Below are 14,178 nucleotides of genomic sequence, written 5' to 3'. Positions count from 1 at the left end.
GCCATACGATTTCTGGGCGCTGTTCGTTTACTGCAGCATTTGTAGTGCAGTAGAGACGCTCATGGAGCTTGACAGGAAATCATAAGACTATAATTTGAGGCCAAGCTGCTCCGCGATTGTTCAGGCTAATTGAATGCGAGGAGTTGGGCGGGGGCCCAGTAAACTAATTCAGATTGGCAATTGGAAAACATAGACAAGTCAGTCAAACTCGATCATAGAGTTAACATCTGTCTTTCGGCACCTATTGGCTACGTGTCTTCCAATCCGACACTCCCAAGAAAAGCTGCCATTTTACTGCATTAGCACACCATTTCACCTCTGTTTCGCAGTTCTCCTGTCCGATAAAATCTAATTAAATTCACAATTGCCAACTAGTTTGCTGCCTGGATTTTGCAAATATTTGTCAGCTCGGCACGTTGCCAGCAGCAAGAAAAGCCGCATCCCAAAACGAAGGCACAGTAAATTATGTTTCGCTAGAATGCGAAAGCCAGATGGAGCTGCTTCTTGATCTCTAAACGTCTAAGCAGTGTAAAAAAAAAGTGTAAATATAATTGCAGACAGGGCTTAAAAATAAAAAAGACAGAAATATTTGTAAGTCACATAAGCTATCATTATGCTATATTGTATAGAGATACAAAGTAATTGACTGATGTTGACAGATATTTTCCAAGAGAGTATTTTATGAATGTGTAAAGTTGATCAATATAGTTGACTTGTTTTTCTCGGTGTGCGTTTTGTGCCGAATCTCTGGCTACACGACGTTAATATTGACATGACAAATAAATTGGCCTGGTTGGGAGTGGGCGAGTGGGAGGGGTGGCGGTGGAGGTGCAGGTTGAGGTGGAGGTGGAGGTAGCTACTGAAGCTGCAGCATGCGGTTTGCCTGCCAGGCAAACAAACCTCAAAATAGTTTGGCAAAATTATGCATTAATGTCGGCCAGGTCCGCCTCCACTCCGCTGGGGATCCTACGTGCAAATAATGCAGGTAAATGTGCTGCCTCGTCCCAGTGCAGCCCATCCCAAAACATCCCATCCCATAGCATCTCATCCCATACCATCCCATCCCACCCAATCCATCCCATGCCAGTCCAATCCCCAATCCCCAATCCGAATCCCCCGGAATGCCGAATTCAGAGTTTCGAGGCGAGACGAGCCGAGCCGTGCTGGCCATTGGCTAATTTCGCAGAGTGCAACTAAACTATGCAACATTTTCGACAAACCAGGTTGATGTCGACAGGTGCCAAAGGGCATTCATTTGTGTGCAGTTCTAACGGCGCAATTGTCTCCGGAACTGTTTGTGCATGACTACCTCCGCCCGAGGCAGTGGCGCAGTCCCCTCCGAGTTGCAGGGGGGTGAATGGAGACTCTCGAGGGCCCCTGAGCAGAGAGAGCGCAGATATAGTGCAGATTGGATAAGATACGATTCTCAACGTTGCCGATCACTTATTAAAGAATTTCATGTTATCCATGTATTTTAATCTCCATTCGGTTCCCAGAATTTGAGGATGGTTAAAAACCACGGGCACTTAGTTGAAAAGTATGTGTGTGGGTAGTTCAAATAGGCTTAGGAAACCCTTTAGAAACCCGCCTAACTCTTAAACTATTTCCAAACCTGGCTTTACTTAGATTTGCTATATTTTATATAGCTAATGCCCCAATGACCCCACCATAATTTCCTAAGCACCGCCCTTGACTGCAAGCGTGCTTTCGCATGAAAACGTGTTTGTCTGCGAAACTGTTGACAACTACCGGGCACAAATGTTAATTGCATTTTCGGCAGTTGTCAAACATGACCAGAAAACGCGTGTACCACGATTTTTCGATGCCCTCCAGCCATTTGAAGAGCTTTGCTCGTTAAAAGGCATATTAGGCTGGGAAAACTGGATTCCACCGACAATTTGCGTTGGCCATGAACTAGTCGTGGTCTTTAAATTGAATTGCCAACTCTGTGCGACTGTGCGACTGTGCGACTGTGTTCGGGGTGCAGGCAAGATGCAATTGTTCCAGAGCCATGGGAAAAACGAAAATAATTCATTCGCTCTGAAAACCATCACTCAATTTGCTCAGTTCATCCCGCAACTGACTGATGGCGGCACTAAAAAAGTTGTCAAATTGATGGGGTTTCAAAGGGGTGGCGAAGTGGAAGTGCTCTAGAATAAATGGTAATATAAATATTTTAATTTTTTAAAGAAATGTATAACTTGTTTTACTATTTTGAATAAATTCCCTTAAAGTGTGAACTATTTATATATATTGTGATTCGCACAAGGGGCTGTGGGAGACTCAACGGCAGCATCCCAGGCACTGCACATACATAGATCTTCCACTCGAGCATTAATGTCTACGGATACAGATGCAGATATATTTATATATTTATATATATATATGCATATATATATATTTGCCGTATGCATATATTTTTGCAGTGGCGGCAACGCTTGACACTGACAATTGCACGTTGCGTGTTCAAGAGGAATGCCCCAGCTCATTGTCGCTGGACGCAGGGAGCTGTAGTCGGCCGACTGGCAGGCAGACATATAGACCGACATATAGACCCACCGACGGACCGAACAACGAACAGTTGGACATGTTAACAGGGGCGAAAGCAACAACGCACAATAGCAATTGCAACTGCAACTGCGAAGTGTCAAAGTCAAATATGCAAAAAACCCAGGGGGAGCGCTGGAATGGGGCAGGGCAGGTTAAGCCAAGTTAAACAGTTGACAGCCGAGAAATGCAAGCTTCAAGGATATGTCCAGGGCATGCAACCTGGCATCTTCGTGCTACCTAGCAACTGAGCTACCTACCTACGTCGCGTCACTCAGGAACACTCGGGAACCTGCGAAGATAGCTGTGCGTGATGGTCTGAATGGGACCGACGAGTAGGTAACACGACTTCCTGGAAGAGCTCTTAATATGTGATCCCTGATTTGCACTGATCTCTGATCGATCTGATCCACTGAGTTATACGTCATGTTGTGGGCTTAGTCCTACTTACTCTTTTTGAGTTTATTCGGTAATTTTTTTTGTACAATAATAATAATATCATTATAATATAATAATAACAAATTTTGTTTTTTAAACGGTTACACCCAGCTAATTATCGGAGTTTCAGCTATTCACCTATTCGCAGATTAAATTTCTCGCACACGCTATTTCTAAATGACATTTCCGAGCACAAAAACTAGTATGCCTCTGTGAGCACTAAAACCGCATATCAATACATAATTAATTTGTCAACACAACCGAACAGTTAGAGGCAGAAGAGTCTGAATTATGAAAATTGCATTTAAAATATTTTTTACACGCACCTTTTTCAGTGTCATCGAAGTACGAAGTTCTATCAAGCGACATGAAATATTCTGCGTTCGTGTTGCGTGGCAAATTTGATAAATTTTGCATGCGTAAGTTCATTATGCATAACAAATAACAAACAGCAACCGGGGAGTTTGTGTTAAATGTAGCCTATAATTAAATATTGTGCGCACCGACATGGCGAAATCGGTGGTTGGCTGGATTGCTATATTGGTAGATTGGGAGATTGGTAGATTGGCGGAGGAGTCCGTAGGCCAAAACAAACGCCTAACGCATTTTGACAGCGCAATTATTTAAACGCCGACGCTGTGGCATTCGTATCTTTCATTTTTCTGGCTGAAAAGTGCAAAGTGCGAAAGCATTGGAAGTGACACACCCTGTACTCGAATCTGAATCTGAATCTCGCCTCTCTGACTTTGGCCTGTTGACTCGGCCCATAAGAGCAAAGTTATAAACGCCTTTGCTCGGAGTTCTAACGATTGCCTCGAGTGGTCGATGTTGTGGCAACCTATGATTGCTGACCTGATTTCAGGAATTGCTGATATTACCATTGCCTTAGCCAAAATCACAGCTTAGATCGATCATTTGCATGATTTCCTGATTTCGAAAGCTCTTCGGTCTTTTGACTTTATGATTCTGGTGTAAGTTAGAACAAACTGGAAATTTGTTTTTGAAATTTAAACATAATAATAACATATTAATAAGTTTTCGTTTTCATGAATGAAAGAGTAATTAATGTAATGGAAACGCGCGTCACTAGTGAGGCTATTTGACACACAAACAATTACAGTTTCTAAAATTCGTTGTAACGCTTAGTCAGATACTTGATATTCAACAATGATCCCAGAGTGTTTAAAACTGATCGTGCAGCGATAATTTCACTGCCGTTTTGAGTAAATACATGTGCCTATAAATTAGCAACTAAAATTTCAATTCTCCCGCACCTAATCAACTACAATTGTCCACGCGCTGTCGATGTGTAACTGCATTTGCTGACGAGTTCGACGAGTCGATTTACCTAATTAGCCATAATTAGCCGTGTTCCCATCGCAGCCAAACCGAAACATTTTCTCGGCCATAAGCTACAATTGAGCTTTCCCAAGTCACGACTTCCGCTTGCGTTGGCCCTGTCATTAGCATGGAATTAGAAACGTTCAAGTATTATTTTGGCCCATTTGGGAGCCATATTGGATCCGTTTAGGCCAGCGGTAGAGCCTAACGGCATTGCCCAGTTCGCTGGCCAAGTGGCAAGTGGCAAGTGGTAAGTGTCAAGTTCAAGGCAAGACAAAAGAGCCGAAAAACAAAGGCGGCCAAACCGCCGACAACCATTGACAAATAAGTGAGCGATTCGAATGCTGATTGATTTCTGGGTCCCAAATTGGCCTGGACACCTGCAAAATGGAAAAATAACAAACCAAAAAAGCGGAGAGAAGCCGGGCAAACAAAAAGGGAAACGTAAATGAAATGCAAATAATACAATCGGTGGAAAGAATACTCGTCAAATGAAACCTCCGCACGGCGACGCTGACACCTGTTCCAGCTTGTTTAGTTTCAATATTTCATTTGCTTGCACAGTCCATTTGTTTGTTTACCTTTCGTATCCGCACTAGAACCGCTAAAATATATACGAGTACACCCGTATATGTATTTTTTCCACGGAGTCACAGATACAGATACCTCGGATTCACGCTCGACTGCAGTTTTGGCACAGCAAATGGCAACTGTGATGGGAACGGATGTGCGATGTGACTATGGGATGTGGCACCGCAGCAGCCGAATATCATTTAATGAATATATCAAATTTTGTTTGAATACCCCACTCGGATTTTTATACCTGCCTCAGTCCATTTGTTTCGGGCCTCTCCTACGTGGGGCTAAAACAAATTTGAATTTTGGTAGACTTTATGCCCAGCACGTTTTCACATTTCTTCTTGCTTGTTTGCTTGTTTCGTTTGGTGTGCCATTTTATTTATGGGCCTCATAAATACATCTCTCTCTTAAGAAAAAGATACAATTTGAAGTTGCCAGAAGTTGATTACCATGTACAAGTACACTGCCTACCTCGATCCTGTCACATGATAATCAAATGAGTCTGGGGCCGACAAATGGCACGTGTTCTGCCTCGGAGGCTTCTAAAAAGTATCCAAATACTTGGAGCTATCCGGAGACTTGCAGCTATCTTCTAGGCAATTTAACGAATATATAAAGTACTGGTTAAAATGTATAAAAACGCTCAGCCAAGATTTATAACTTTATATATGGGAACGCAAGAGCTTAGAAGTCAAAAATATTTCATGTCAATTATTTAGATTTAAATTATGTTAAAAATGGTGCCTAGCTAAATCATAAGTTAATTTGATTTCATTGACTTGACATTCTGTCCATGTAAACGAATTGGTTCCCTTAAACAAACAACAGAAAGCTGAACAAATATATTTGTTAAACGGTTTTTTACAGCTGTAAGCTCTGATGTGCCTTTTACTAATTAAATAACCGGCAATGCCATTTCGAAAGAAAAAATCAACTGCAAAAGGCTAATCCATGTGCAAACTGCAGAGGGCTTTAAATCAAAGCTCCTGCATCTAAGCGCGCATTGCAGTTGGCCATGTGTCGATTGAGTTTGGCGTGCTTTTCGTATGCGGCTCAAACAATGCCCCATTCATAAATAACTATAAAAAAGAAGAGAAAAAAACGCTCAAACTCAAATCTCCGCACAAAGTATCCATGTAAATAACACAGAAAAAGTATATCTAACAGATACACGCGCCATAAACTTTGAAATCGTATGCTGAACGCCATTTTCCCCGATGCCCCCTTTTCCCTCTTTTGGCCAGATGAGCATGGCCATAAAATATCAATTTCGTTTTACTAAAAACGCCAAAATCGAACGTAAACTTATGAGTCTCTCCCCGTATAAAAAGAGGAACCAAACAGGGCGAAATGTCGAAATAAAATGTATGCAGCGGGAAAAGGAGTAAAGGAGTAATTGAAAAATGCATTGCAGTAAAAGAGAAGAAAAATGTATTTGGTAATATATATTCCGAATATTTCAATAGAATATATTTTGAATAGGACCGGAATGTATTACACGCGATTTAGCAAAAAACGGGGATACAAACGACGATACAACTTGAAAATGTATGTTGTTGATTGATATCTACTGCTCGTGAGTTTCTTTTTATCGCGCTGAACTACGGGAACAGATACTTTTTAGGCTTATTAGTTTGAAAAAGTCATTTTAAAGTGTATGCCCATCAACTCGTCCGTAATGAAGCTCGAAAAAATATGAAGCAATCATGTTTGATTTGTCAACGTAACCTCTTTTTATTTCAATAGCTGTCACGATTTATCATCGATATGAAAAAAGCTCATGCTCTCAGAACAATCCATATTTTTCCATTGTCATTTGGCAGCTCGAAAATATTCTCGCTTTAAAGCTTAACACTTTTGGCCACATTCAACATTTTCTGTTGCGCTGCAGGTGAGTGGGCTTAATGACGTTTCACCGACACGGTGTTTGTATTGATTTTATATCTGTAAATTTGTAAAACAAACGAATCTTTGACTATTGTGCAAACAATGCAAATTGCATAGGCTGCTGATGCCGAGCTGGCCCAAATGAAATTTAAGCTTCAAATGTTTGCATTCCACTCTCCTTGGGCGTGGAAAGTCAGCGGCAACACAAATGACGGGTTATTAATTATTTGATTTTGTTTGCTGTTTCATGCATATTTATGGGCATATTTTGTGCTAACTGATTACGCCAACCAATTAGTGAGTTTGAAAATGCTGCGAACTGGGCAAATATTCCTATATTTTCCAATCGATGCAGCCGGGCATGAAACAAACTCTGAGCGCATATTCATATTTATAATTAATTTTACAAATTTGTGCTTTTGATCCTTGGCAAAGCATCGCAGCCAATTGATTGCCATGTTTTGCCCAGAATCCAGCTTACAGTTCTCCCCAAATGATTAGCTTGCATTCCGTGTCAGCCGGGCAAATATTTTGACGCAACTTGCAATTTCTCGCAATCTAAACACTCGCATCGCAACGCGAAGGATAAAAATGAAAACAGCTTAGAGCGGCATCCGTGTTGGCTGTTATCCGTTGGATGTTGGTTGTTGGCTGTTGGCTGTTGGCTGTTGGCTGTTGGCTGTTGACTGTTGGGTGGCGAAAGTGGGGGAGGTCGAGGTGGCAGGCGATACTCGCAGAGCATAACTTAAGGCGTAGCTAAGGCTAAGATGGTGTTGCGACCCGACAGCCCAGAAAACAAAACACCAAAAGAAGGAAAACTCACCCAATTGTGTGCCAATGGCAAATGCAGCGAAACGCGCTAAAACACTGAGAGGAATTCATGGATAAAGTTGATGAAAGGTACATCAGCTAAGAAGCCTCAATAGCCAACAACATAGCCAAAAAGTACGTGTTGTTGTAGCTCATCCATAGCTGAAGGTATCAGAAAATGAATTCTTCGGTAAATTGATGGCTTGGCAAGAGGTGCACACAAACAGATGTCCTCGTGAGCAGAAATGTCCCTCCGATTTGCGTAAGTGCAACGTGGAAACACGTTCGCAGCGAATGCTCTCAGCCGGCGCTGCACTTTCTTCGGACGCCTATTGAAGGCCGCCCCAAGTGGAATGGAGGTGGAGGTGGAGGTGGAGTGGAGCGGCACCTTAGCATACCATATCTCCCAGGCTAATCTCGGCGAGGAGAGTGGGGGAGCCTTGGCCCAGGGATCTGGCATCCGGGAAACGGGACACGAAACACGGAGAACGGGAACAGACGTTCGAATCCAGCGGAGGAAATTGAGGAGCTTGCGTGCGCAATTTGCCTGCTTATGCTTTCCCCATTTCCCCCATTTCCCCACCCAGAGCTCCCGGCTTATCATCATCTCGAGTTGAGACCCTCGTCTCTTTATGCACGTTTTATTTTTATTTTTATTTTCCCACTGTATTCCTATTTAAGTTGCGCTGGCAGTAAATAATCATAATGCATATTTAAATTGTGACCGTGTGTGCTTTCCTACTAGTTCTTGCCCAGTCTCCTTGCCAGTCCTTCTGGCATTTCCCGGGCCACCATGGCCACCATGGCCACCATGGCCACCCATGGCTGCAGTTTTATTAAGACGCCTCTTAAGCTCCTCCCCTGGCTTTATCGATAATTTCATTTTCCTCTGCTACAGTTTCATGGGAAAAAGAAAGAAAGAAAATTCCAGAGAGACGAGTGTGTGGGCGGGGGAACTTAAACTCAAATTGGCCGCGCCTCATCCTGGAAATATTTTTATCGCAATCAATTTAATGCGCCGGAGCACACGCACTTTGCCAAAGGTCGCTATAGGAACGAATTTGGGGAGTGGGTGGATTTCCTTGTGAAGAGAAGCCCTGAAAGTGATTTCGTTGCTGGCTGAAAAGTTGCTACAATTGCTGTGAATGCGCTGAAATCTTACTAAATATTTCAACACAGAGGAAAGTAACGATGTGGCTGCTGGGAAATTCATCGGAGTGGGAAGGAAACTGCGGATGTGACGGAGTTTGCGTTGCGCAATTCCAGTGGGAGGTCTCCAGCGTGGAGTCTTTAGAAAACCATACAAGTTTCTTATTAACTTTATTGATATGAACAGGTATTAGTTTCCCGGGACCACTTCGTTTGGCAGGAAGCAGTAAGTTCAACTACACTTGGTTCCGTTTACACTTCCACTCTCTTATTCAGTAAGACAAATCTTAGCATATTGTGAAACTTTTCGTGGCGTAAGTAGGAAGCAATTATAGAAAATTAAGGGCACACTAAAAAGAGGGAACCTTAAACTTTAAACTTAATTTAACTACTGTTTAACTACTTTGCATAATGTCACAGCTCATGAGTAAGAAATAAATGGCTCAAGTGGGGATACTTGACATAAAAGAACAACATTTCCGAACTTAAAGGTTCAATTCCCTCGCTGCAGCGACGATGGCCGATTCAACTTTCACTCGATTGCACTTGCCAAATTAAACTGGCTCCATCTACGCCATCTACGAATGCCCGGCTCTTTCTACGCCGTCTCCTGTCTCCGGCAAACACATATGTCCGGCAATTTCAATTACATTTCTTCACTTCAATCAAATTGCATTTCGCTTTGGCCTTTGGCCATCTCAGGCAGCCAAAAAAAGCCAAATCGCTTGTGCAGTACGCGTGTTGCACTTGCAGTCATTCGTAAATTGAATTTACAGTTCAGTCTTAGCGGGCTCTACTTCTTAGCCGCCCCGAAACAATTTCATTTGATTTTTATTTTTTATTTCTTATTTTACTTCGCAATTTCTTATAGCCCCTTATCGGTGGAAGTCGTGACTTTGGCGACAATTGTCCCAAATCGCCAAATCTCGTATCGAACCCTTGTGAGGGCGACTGCTGAGTGACTGCTGAGTGACTGCTGTCCTGCCACGAAGGACACTTGAAATTATTGAAATTGTTTTGCCATTTTGCGCTGCCCTCCGCACTTCGAATTCCCAAATTCTCGAATTCCCAATCGAGAGGGTGTCTGAATGCAATTGTCTGTCTGCTTATCATTGCCCAGGAATTTTCTCATTCTGAGTGATTCGAAGAATTTGTGTGGATTTGGTTATTGATTTCCGAATGCCAAGGAGTCTACGCAGCTGCTCGAGGATCTTTCTCGGCTGGAAAGTGTATGTGAAGTGTGTGTCTGAGCTTTTAATTAGTTGTTAATTGGTTTGGGGGAGCTTTGTCTCATCAAGGGGAATCTCGAACTCAGTTGGAAGTACCTAAAGACTTTAAGACTGTGAAACGTACTTATTGCTCAAACCGACTGAATTGAAAATAAATTAACCGATTACCCTTTTTTATATTTGAGCTGAAATTTAATTCTACTATGAAAAGGTATGTATATTCATGCACTCACGTTGCAGTGTCGGTAAAATGATCAATTTGCCGAGCAATTACTCTTTAAAACAATTCAATTTTTGGTTCTCCCACCTGACAAATTCACAGATTTGGTGAATTTCCATATTGTTTTTGTAGCCGAAATCGCAGACGAAAACACACATATATTTCGCATTTTTTTTATATAATTCCTTTGGCCGGCGGTTAATTAAAAAAGGGGCTTGGCCGCGGGCTTTGGGGAAGAGGAGCAGACGCCTACGTTGATTTATAGCTATCGGCTTTAAAGTGTGTATAAATCAAACGAAATGTACATATAGTATTTTAAATGAAGTGACACACGGAACGGACTCATGAGTTGACTTCAGTGGGACGACATGATGTCCTGTTGGGCGGGCCACTCTTTAGCGCCATTAACAAAGGACTTTCCATGGCCGCAGAGCTTCGATTCTGGTCCGTTTGCCTTTTCATTTACGTCGTCTTTGTTGACCACTCTTAATCCTTTGGCGGAGCCTCGAGCCGGCAAAAGGAGATGCGCTCCGCATTCTGCGATAAATTCGCATTAAATGGGTGAGGCTGCGGAGAGCGAAACGGGGAGCGGGAAAAGGACTTAAATACAGACTCACTGGCCATGGCCAGCAACACCAACAACAACACCAACAACAACACGAACAACAACACCAACAACAACACCAACACCAGCTCCAACACAATGCATCGAGTGCAATTCAGAAATTCTCTGCGCTTGGCACACAAACACAAAGATAGAAAAATCGAAGAATGTCAATAATGGCTGCTGCAGCTCTTGCCTCAGGACCTCGTCCTTCCTCATCCTTCCTCGTCCTCCCTCGTCCGTCCTCGTCCCTTCCTTGGAACACCCCCTGCACTCGCCACCCTTTTTCGGCTTTAATGACACTGCATCCTGTGACAATAAGCGTCACTTGGCCAGTTTGTTGTCTTCATTTTCGATCGCGCACCAGGCACAGAGTTGAAAAGTCCAATCATATCGCTACAGTGCGCTCAAACGATGTGGAAAATGAAGGAAAATTCGCAAAGCAACGGAAAACTTTGATGTTTTCTTGAAGCATTCACTAATTTTTGAATTAAATGTTTAAGGTAATTGAATTCGACATTTTCTAAGAAGCATCAAATATATATATTATATTATGTCACATGGAATCCTTCAACTTGGTATAACTACTAGATCCTTAACATGCTTACCCTTAAAAGCTATAAAATACACTGGAAACCACTGTTTACCCATTTGGAGGAGGGGTCAATGATAGGACTCGCTCCCCAGTGCAATTGACAGCTTCAATGTGAACAATATTATTTGCATTTATTTTCTTTTTTGGGGAAAGGGAGTGAGCCTGCCTTGCGTTTCCCAATATTTCGCTGCTCAACCCGTTTGTGTGTGGGTATCCGATTGAGGGGGAAGCTCCTTGCTCTGTGGCTGCGTCAGACTTTGCTGGAGTATCGTATCGGTTTCGCGATTTCGTTGCATTCAAGTTGCGGTTCGCCGTCTTCTTTGGAGAGGCAGCAGCTGCCGCATCTTGTTGCACTTTCGGCCCCTCCTCCCGCCGCCCATCTATTGTGGTTTGTTTGACTTTTGCTGCATATTACGTAAGTCGGGGTTTCGATGCACTTTGCCTGCGCCAGCTACGCGATTCAATGGGTCTTAACTGTGCCACCGACACTCGTGTTCTGTGACCCTGTTGAGTCACGGGTATCTACACTTGGGAAATGTGATAAGGTTTCTGAGCTCAGGAAGAAATGCTTCCGAAACCGGAAAGCATTACTATTATTTGGCTCTTTCATGAAACCAAGCATCTCAAGGCCTGAAAACTATGTTTTAAACAGGAAAACTTATGAAATGCATTTCTTAAAATGCACGATCAAGGAACTTATATATGATGATTGGCGATTGGCGATAAGTACGTCAAAAATTGTATGTGTTCTTCTAGTCGAAGCATTAATACTAATATGGGGTGCTTATTTCTCCCTGTGTATACTGGGCTACTGTAGCTTTGTGGCTTCTGTGGGCGGTGTTCATTGTGGAGCATAGTAAATAAGTGCACCGCTCTGTTTGACACTTGCAGCTGTCAACGCGGCGCGTGATTGATCGAACGATAGTACTTGCCCCTCGGAACGGCTGTAAAAACCGGGGTTCGCGGAGAGAAATGATGTTGTCAAGGCGAGCTAATGGCGGAGTTCCCCATTAACGGGGCCGTAACAAATGGTCCGATCTGTTGGCTCAATCGCACTTAGACAGTTTGATTAAGCGCGGGGAAATGCAGGTGCGGAAAATGCGTTACACGTTCGAATGCTTTGTTTCATTCGATGTTACAATGGCTTTTACAATGGAGAATTGCAGTAACAGTAACCAAATCAATTTATTATTACGGTTTAAACAAAAAGCCGCTTATGTTAGTACTCGCTTTGGGTTCCCCTTAGTATCTAATTTCGTTTCAATATTACACGTAATGATCTAACAAAAGTCTAGCCAGGAAATCTGGACAATTTCTTAGGGCCATTAGTAACTTTCAAAACTAAAGTTTTAACTCGGACCAATTAGTGCAACATCATAATAATTGCAGTTTGTTTGAAAGACAGGAAAACTTTCGTCGGCGACTACAGAAGTTAATGTGGCATTCGACAGAACTTATCTATCATTTGAAACCCCAATCGATAACGAGCAACAGATACAAATTGATAGACCGTAGGTAGAAGCTCTCCGCTTTCCAGTAGTGGCCCCGTTTTCCCTGAACAAAGAAAGGAAAGCTGAAATTAATGTAAATTTATTGTCTCAATTTATAATGCAAGGAATTGAGCAACTGCGAGCTAGCGAGAACACTTTGGCCAAATATTAATGCTGACAGGCATGGGTGGTGGGGAAGAGGATTCGAGTGGAAAGTATCTCGTAGATACGCATAATGGCGCGGCATTGAACTTGAACTTATCTGCGATTGGAGCTTTGCAATTGTTTGACAAAGTCATTGGGCGAAAAGTTGCTGCCATTTTGTCTCTCACGAAGTTATTACAAAGTTTGCCATATAAGTTTTGGCAGCCTTTTAAAGTTCGTCCGCCCAGCCCCACTGTCAACTGGATATAGATAACTTTGGACCGTCGGATGCATCGACTTCTCGACCTCTCGACTTCTCGGCTTCTCGACCAGCAAATTGAGTGCACACAGCCAGCAGACGTTTGTCATTTGTCTGCCGTCATGTCAGTTGTCAAGTTTGATTTTTCGACATTTGCCTCTCAGTTCTATTTAACTATATAAATGCTTTTTGTGTCTTTTAATTTGTTGCAACCACTGTGACAAAGCTGGGAAAAAATATGAAATATCGTGCTCTACGATACAGAAAAGACAAATTTGTGAAGTTTTTCGGAAGCCCGTCGACATTGTTCTGCCCAATCTCTTTCCCAGATTTGGCTCGCTCAGCAAAGTGGCGAGTTGGGTAGCTGATCACAGAGTGATTTTAAATATCTGAAATCCTTTCCTTTCTAATAGAAAATGAATATACAAATATAAAAGGGCCGTTTAAATACTATTTATGGTTAAAGACCAATTTAATTTACATAGAACTATTCGAGTTCCATAGATGCAGCATGAGTACTTTTACAGTTTCAAGATTTAGCCTCAACTTCTCCTAATCCCAAGTCATACTCGTAGTATCTCGAAGTCGTGCGACCTGTCTCTTGTGTTTTTCTGGTGTTGACAAATGGAAATGGAAAACGGTGCTGAGGGGGGCAGTTGATGCCTGAACACTTTATCTTAATGTCAGTTTTTGTTTCGTTCGGCTTCGGTTTGAGTCGAGAGGTTCTTTGGCCTGGTCGTGTGCGTGAAGCAGTTAAAGACGCCTGGGCAAATTAGCCATAAAAAACGCATTTGTACATCGGTGTTTTTCGGGGGCGCCTCATTTGGGAGTCATGTCAAAATCACGACTTGCAGGCGCCCGGCGATAAAACCAGCTCGAGGATTTA

At 42.6% G+C, this 14,178-nt stretch overlaps 1 protein-coding gene across 3 annotated transcripts in view; it reads left to right on the top strand.

Annotated features, from left to right (window-relative positions):
* Positions 1–14,178, top strand: part of LOC122614110 (protein sickie) — a 131,847-nt gene that overhangs the window by 46,553 nt on the left and 71,116 nt on the right. The window lies entirely within an intron of this gene.

This window comes from Drosophila teissieri, chromosome 2R (genome assembly GCF_016746235.2).
Source record: "Drosophila teissieri strain GT53w chromosome 2R, Prin_Dtei_1.1, whole genome shotgun sequence".
NCBI lineage: Eukaryota > Metazoa > Arthropoda > Insecta > Diptera > Drosophilidae > Drosophila > Drosophila teissieri.
This window is presented reverse-complemented; position numbering and strand designations above follow the sequence as displayed.